Source organism: Epinephelus fuscoguttatus, linkage group LG9 (genome assembly GCF_011397635.1).
Source record: "Epinephelus fuscoguttatus linkage group LG9, E.fuscoguttatus.final_Chr_v1".
In the NCBI taxonomy this organism is placed as follows: Eukaryota; Metazoa; Chordata; class Actinopteri; order Perciformes; family Serranidae; genus Epinephelus; species Epinephelus fuscoguttatus.
In genome coordinates, this window is record NC_064760.1 from 28,158,748 (window position 1) to 28,166,767 (window position 8,020).

Below are 8,020 nucleotides of genomic sequence, written 5' to 3' on the forward strand. Positions count from 1 at the left end.
GCTCCACACAGTCTTCATTTTATGTCTCTCTGCTGGCTCTAATGCATTTTTTAATTTTGTCACAGGCCTATAGATTTAGCTGTATGAGACAGCCAGATTTATTGCATGGTGTCGCTTCAAATCAGATTTTTCTCATTAAATATGAACTGCATTATTTATTTCACCTGTATTGCTTGCAATTACAACATTCATATAAGCTGCATAATTTCCCCTGGGTTGTATTTGGGTATTGATTTTAACATCTACGTGCTTCATATTGAGTAAAGCCTTGCAAATTCCCTTCTACATCACCACACACACGCTCAACATGCACGTACACACACAGTTTCTTCAACCATCTAAACCTAATTATTCTCCCCCTGCTTGTCTTTGCCAACTAGTGATGTCACCCACAGAGAGACAGTGGGAGTGTTGGCTCAGTGCCTGAGGGCGGCTATGCTGGCAGAGGAGAGGAGAGGAGAGGAGAGGAGAGGAGAGGAGAGGAGGAAGTTAAGAGAAGATTAGCACTTGAGAGGTTAGCAAAGTAGGAAAAATGAGGGGGGACCCCCGGAGTTTTGGCTGGCCCTTGTGTTGGGGCTGCAGGGATTAACCAGCCTGCTCTGCTGCTGGACCTACAGAACCCAACCTCCTCCTTTCTGCTCCCTCAGTGGCTCCGACAGACATTCAACCAACACCTTTAAGGCTGAAAGGAAAACACGGAGGAATTATGAGGGCCAGGTCCCAAGGGGACTCCCTCTGGGATTAACCTAGCTGCTACTCTCTTCCCATCCTTTCCACTGGCATTCACTGGGCCTGTGCTGGAACCCATTCATTCCCACTAAACTGTTGCATAACAATGCAGCCTGCCTTTTGCAGTAGCACTGGAGCTGTTGGTAAAACAAGGCACCCTTGGGCCCCCAGAACCCCTGAGCCCAAGGCCCAGTTTCTTGTGTTGTTGTGGGGGGAGCGTTGGAGGCTGGAGCTGTGTGAGCGACTGGACATTTGGGGCACACGTCATAGTAGAGGCCGGAATTAATGAGTTGCATGTAAGCTGTGTGACAGTTTAAAGAATACCAACATTTTGGTAAACAGGCTTAGACTAATACTACTCTCATATCTCTCCATTTACTGAATAGACAGATATGAGAAGGAGTGTTTAATATGAACAGCCGTCAGCAGATTATCTTAGTTTGACGTAAGGACTGGAGGCAGGCCAAGAAAATGACTGGCACATAATCCCCCCGTAAAACAACAGATTTAAACATTGTTTTTGTACATATGAAACAAAGCTGATCTAACGTGTTAATTAGTGAGCTTAAAGGCCCAGACACACCAAACCAACATCAAAGAACTAGTGGCGACAAAAGCCGACTGCTGCACCACCTCACGTCGCCTGTGTCCTGGACAACACACTGCAAAGACTACAACCAATGGCCGACTAGCACATATGCTCTGCGCTTGAGAGGAAATAATGCCCCATAGCAGCAAAGCAGGAGTCTCCATTTGTCATTCAAAAAGGGAAACCAGAAGACTGACAGGACAGATTCAAGATGCTAGTTAGCCAGTTAGCACATTAAAAACACAACGGGCTAGCAAACAATAACACAAACAAAGAAATAATCTAACCTAATATGGCAACTTTGTTTTGATTTCACGCCCTCTTGACTTAGCCATTTCCATCCATCCATCCATTTTCATCTGCTTATCCAGGGCCGGGCAAAGCACCCCAGACATCCCTCTTCCCAGCAACCCTTTCCAGCTCCTAGGGACCCCAAGGTGTTCGCAGGCCAGATGAGATATGTAATCCCTCCCGGTCTGCCCTGAGGCCTCCTACCAGTTGGACGTGCCTGTAACATCTTCGAGAGGAGGTACCCAGGCATCCTGATCAGATGCCCGAACCACCTCAACTGACCCCTTTCGACGCGAAGGAGCCGCGGCTCTACTCCGAGCTCTTTACCCTATCTCTAAGGCTGAGCCCAGCCACCCAGCGGAGGAAACTCATTTCAGCAGCTTGTATCCATGATCTCATTCTTTCCGTCATTACCCAAAGCTTATGACCATAGGTGAGGGTTGGGACGTAGATGCTTTCCTCAGTGCCGTTTCTCTAATTGTGCACTGAGCTAAAATGCAAACCAGAGTGATTTCACTCACCGGCAGGCTCCACCATCTCCAACTGCAATTCAAATTGTTGAACTAGCCACTCAAGAGCCGACAATAGTCCGCTAGTGCCAACAATTTGGGACACACCGCTAAAAGTAGGGTGACAGATGCTCACCGACAGCCTGACATTGACCAACGACTGACCAATCGGTTTGGTGTGTCAGCCCTTAGAGGAGCTGGTGGGCGGATTTTGCTTCCTTCAGACAGAGCCAGGTTAGCTGTTTTATAGTTTTCCCAGTCTTTACGCCAAGCTAAGATAAACTAACCAAACCAGCTGGCTGTAATTACTCTTCAGCACAAACAAATAAGAGTTGAATTGATTTTCTCATCCAACTCTGAAAAGGAATGAGCATATATCCCATAAATGTCTTCCTTTAAGTATTGCTAAGTATGAAGTGTTTTTTAACACAAGGGTCGACAGTCACCTAAAACATGACAATAACACTGTCAGCTGAAACAGTGGTTATCGTCACATTTGAAACGACCAGATGATCTCAAAGCCGTTAATGCTGAGGGGCAGAATAAGAGAGAAATGACTTAATGTGGGTCAGATAAATGGGAAGACAGCATGGGGTTTATTCTGCTCTCTGGAAATCACGTGCAAACCCTCTCTCCCTTCCTTCCTCTCTGTCCGACACATGGAGATGTGGCATGTTTGGCAGAGGCAGAAAAGAGGGGGAACAAAGGGATGAGAGACCAATGCAGAGTTGCGATGGCCAGCTGAGTTATTTGGTCAAAACCCAGTAAAATGGAAGGACGGGCTGTTGCTAGGCTGTGCTGTGAGAAAGAGAGAGCACTCTTGGTGAGCTCATTGAAAAGAACCAGGCCTCTGTTTACTCACACAGATATACCACTTTAGAAGCACTGCAATCCCCACCAATTAGTACTATTACCCACTATTACCTCCTATCACCGTCTTTGAGCCTTCATTAACCACTCAACCTGTTGAACAGGATCTAAAAGACTCACCAAGAGACTGAGAGAGAGCCTAAATAGTAGTGAGTGACAGTTGGAAATAAACAATGCACATGGAAATTTACTACACAGCTAGTGTAAAAGCTGTGTAAAGTTATTTGCATTACTCACATTGTTACATGTAACTCATCAAAAATTACACATTATTCAACCTACGCCTAATTTTCCACTTACACTAATGACATGGCTTTGACCTTCCATAGATCTGTTTGCGTAAATGTGAAAGTGGCTGTGATTTTCGTGACAATAAATCAAAGGTCAAAGCAGGGTGTCACTATAATGGCTTTCTCTTTCTCTCTCTCTGTCCTTGACAACCAAAGCAAAACACACCAAAACACACACAACTCAAATCACACCCTTGTTTATTCCTTGCATAATTCGGACTGCGGTGGATTGTAAACATAAATGGTCACAATGGCAAAACCCCATAAAAAGGAACTTGTAATCAGATACAGCAGGACCTGAGGACTGATGACATGACTACAGGTGCAATTACAACACTTTTATATTGTTAGTCTAAAGGATTTCATGAGTACCATTTGGAAAGTACACCAGTTATTCCCTGCATGTTTTTGGTTGTGATTCTGACAGTATTTTGCAAAGAAAGACGTTGGGCTTTTTTCTAATTACAACCAGAGCAGTCATCTTTGACCCATTAGATTTATCTAGTGATGGAAATACATAATACAAAGTAGAGGAGCTGACTGTGTCCAACCCTCCCAGTAATTTTCTGATTCCCAGCCACCATGTGCAGAGGTGATGAATGAGCTCTCAAGCTCTAATTTTTCATTTGTTACTCAACAATTTCTGTCACCTCACATGAACAACCAAGTGCAACACTACACACAGAGAAATGTTTGCTCTTCTGCAGTTCTTTGGCATGGGTTAAGTTGCTATATAAAGAACTTTTAAGGTTCTGTAGAGGTTCCCTGCTGGTTCTTTCCCCAGCAAACTAAACTGAGTTAAAGAACCAGTATTGTATTGTTCTTTAGAGGTTCTCTTCTGGTTCTTCAAAATAATTCAATAAAAACACTACATTAAAGCAGCCCACAAGCAGTATATTTCCAGAGGCTAACATATTAAAGCAGTGGCTCTCAACCTCTTTTTGGCCCCATATGCACTGAAATATTGCAGGTTTGAAAATGTATCGTACTGTGTTTCTCAGTGAGCATTTGATACAGGATTTTATATCTTTTGAGAAATGAATAGTAATCATTCATGTTTTAAGTACAAGTTTCATTTAGACACATATTGACTTGTCCATGGCATTGTAACCACAATTACTGCATACTTTATATTTTGGGTTATTTTTATTACTTAAGTTACTGTGTTATTTAGTAATGGATACATTATTTATATTTAAGTAGTAATAGATTCAGCATCATTGAGTTACTGGTAAATTATTATATCATTATCATTTATAGTACTTTGTTTAATGTTTCATTTGTATTGTCATGTGCAGTTTTAAGTGGAGTCACTGTGTTCCCTTGGTTATGAGCTAATTGGTTCCTACCTGCCCTTGTTTTGTGGGGACAGGTATGAGTGATACAAGAGAGAGAGTGAGCGCCTCATACTTGAGAGTGAAGAGAGTTGCTGTACCCCTAAAGCCTAGTTCATATTACACGATTTTCACCACGATTTTGACGTTGCAAAGGATCTTGAGAGCCACCTTGGGTCGGAGGTGAGTCGGCAGATAGTCTGCCACAACGTGTGAACAAGCCTACGAGCAAGTCGCCCCCTCGTCTGTGACTGGGACTGGATATCTGGCATGCTAGGAAACTGGAGAAGTCTGCCACGACTGACAAAGAGCATCAGCCAATGAGAGGCGGGATACGTCCCACGTCAGCATGCAGGAGGACGGAACAAGGAGGACAAGCCGCAGGGTTGCCAGGTCTGCTTATTAGCTGCGACTTTGGGCTTGTTTTTTTTGTAGTTGCTTACAAATATTGGTAGTCGCGGGTTGTGTATTTTTTTGGGCTTGATTCTAAAGTGGAGTGGCTTATTTAGGCTTGCTCTCTAAACGTCGCCTTTCTCTTTATATATCCGTCGCTTCTTTTGGGCTTGTTTCCATAGCCCCGGTTGCTTGTTTCTCTCCCAAGATCTGGCAACACTGACAAGCTGGCAAGCAACAACAACAATGGCGGCGTCCACAGGATCACAGGGAACACGTTGTGTTTGGACCCAGGCCCTGGAGGCAAAGCTGATTCAACACTGGGAAGAAAATCCATGCCTTTACGATGTGTTGTCTTCAAGTCAAAAAACATAGTTTGGTGACGTCACCGCGTTTTCTGGGGCTCTGTCGGCGAGGGCTCGGTGGAGAAATCTTGTGGTGTGCACAGACAGGTCGTAACACAGTTGGCGAGACTCCCGCTGACAGATATACACGTCGGCAGGTACGAACACGCGAAAGATTACAAGTCTCCACGATGCAAAATTGGGGTGAAAATCATGTAATGTGAACTAGCCTTAAGTTGGAATGCGTTACTGTCTGGCCCTGTTGGTAAAAATTAAATGAAGAGGAAGAAACAAATGTTGTAGCCTGGAAGAACTGGGGAACACCAACAATCAAGGAAAGAGGGTTATAACATTACCTGGCATCGTCCAAGTGCCCCCAGGCTCATAACTTTAAAAACAATATAGTGCCATATGGCACCTCTAATGGCTCTATGGCAATCGCACGAATATTTGTGCGGATGGACGATGAGCCGAGGTGGAGTTGCTACAGTAAATCTACATTATGATGGGGAAGCATTGATAAATTCAACAGGGTGAGCAGCACAAGCAGAGCACGGGAGTCCGCCATTGTTGTTGTGATGGTCGACTTTCTCACGCATGCCTAGTGACTGGAACCGTGATGCACATGTGCGAAAAGTCTCCGTTTTCAGAGGAACTACATGTTGCAAGTTTACATGACAACGGAGACAGTGCAGTTTCCAAAAAATTGCACTCTGGAACCCGTTTTCAAAATGTTGCATTTTCAGGCACCCAAAACGCTGCTGTCGTGTAAACGACTGGCCAAAACACAACTAAAATTTCCCGTTTTCAGTTGAAATCATTGTCGTATAAACGGGACCTGGCACTTTTTGGCTCAGAAAAATAAACACCAGCACTGTTATCCTTGAAGTGTTTCAAACATATTTAGTTTCATTGTTGACAATGTGGAAAAGTTACGCAAACAGCTGAATCTATTTTCATCAATAACTGATGTAGTGTTCAGTAAAAAAATATGGGGAGAATCAAGTTCTTAGGTGCTGGTTGTAAATCACTGCTGTGTACACAGGAGAGGTATCACTCAACACAGAGAAGCTTAGATAAACGAATCTATGTATTGCTGTTTACTCCTCACGTGTACACCACTGCAGCCTCTGGCTCTGTGTTGTGAAAACTCAGGATGGGCTCTAAAGGAAACAGACTCAAAAGATTATCTCGGGCCGGCCTTAAACAGAAACCAGAGAGAGACGGGAGAACAAGATAGAGGAGTAGAGAGGGAACCATAGAAGGAGAAAGCAAAACAGAAAGAAAAAAGACACCAGTTAAAGTTATGTGTGTTGGATCCCTAGAGGCCAATGTCTTGTTTGAAAAGCCCCGAGGTTACGGTCAGAGGTCACAGGTTAGGCTCAGGGGTTATCAGCAACTGTTTGGGGATAACTACAATTGTCCAAGAAGACTGGCGCTTCGGCAGTTAAATGGATTAACTCAGTGAAGGTATTCAGGGGTTAAAACCAGAGTGCAAGCCCACGTCCGCACAAACACGGAGCATACACACATTTTAGTGCACGTATACTGTACACTGGCAGACACTGGAGATCGTATCACTTGTTGATCTGGGTGTGGTTGAATGTGGAGCTGGGGTGTGAGAGGAAGTCAGTGGGGAGCAGAGGTGTTGAACCCTGTCATCCTGTTGTTACTGATCACACCTGCCTGTTGTTCCCAGAGAGTGTGAAGAGTGTTTGTGTATTGAGACCGATGAAATTCGGCAGAGGGGAACCACTTAATTATACCCAAATAGGACATGGAAATAACTCATTTTCAACTGACCCAAGGGCTTCACGGAGTACACACAGGCTACAACAGACACAACAATCACCCCCCTGGTTTACACACACACCAATGTACACAAACACACACTTATGTGAATGATAATGGCAGGGCTCTTATTTAACGCCCCTTCATTCAGCATGCTGGGGGATGTACTACAGTGCATTCTTAATGGTCTTTAGACTGTGACCTGAGCAAGAGGTGCGGAGGAGGGAGAGGGAGGGAGAAGACGTAGGAGGCAATGTTTTTAAAAACAAAAAGCTTTGGCTCAACTTTATGTCCTGGCTGAATTCCAAGACTGAATATTTTATGAGTTAGCTTGTTTATTGTCTTTGTTTTTATCGTGAATCAAAGTTGCTTGTTCAGATACTGAATGTGAGAAAGCTTGTTTTCTGTCTTTTTACGCACACCAACGCTTGTTTGTAGACAGCAGCTGCAGTCACTACACACACCCGCACAGCAGCAGCATCCATGTAAGACATCCCCTTCAGCTTCGCCTTGGCGTCATCATTGTTTTGGTTCTTGTTGCACAGGAGACCCCACGGTGAATTCTGTGTATCTCAGGCCGATCTCAGTCACATCCAGTGACCCGCAGAGGAGTCGCATATGAAACACGGCAGTCGTAATGCCCAGTTCTTGCTGGTGCTGTGATCAGGCATAAACAGAGCACGCCTGATTACATCCATAGGACTCAATGACAATGTGGGCACCAAAGTAGAGAAGGGTGCCACTATGTGGCACATCAGAGCTGCAGGGTCCAGGGGCACAGATCTGGGCACAAAGCAGGTCTTTCACATGAAGACCCTTTGAACCCTGACTGACATGGACATTCCTTTGAAGTGCTGCGTGGTGAGGCCTAAACTCCAAA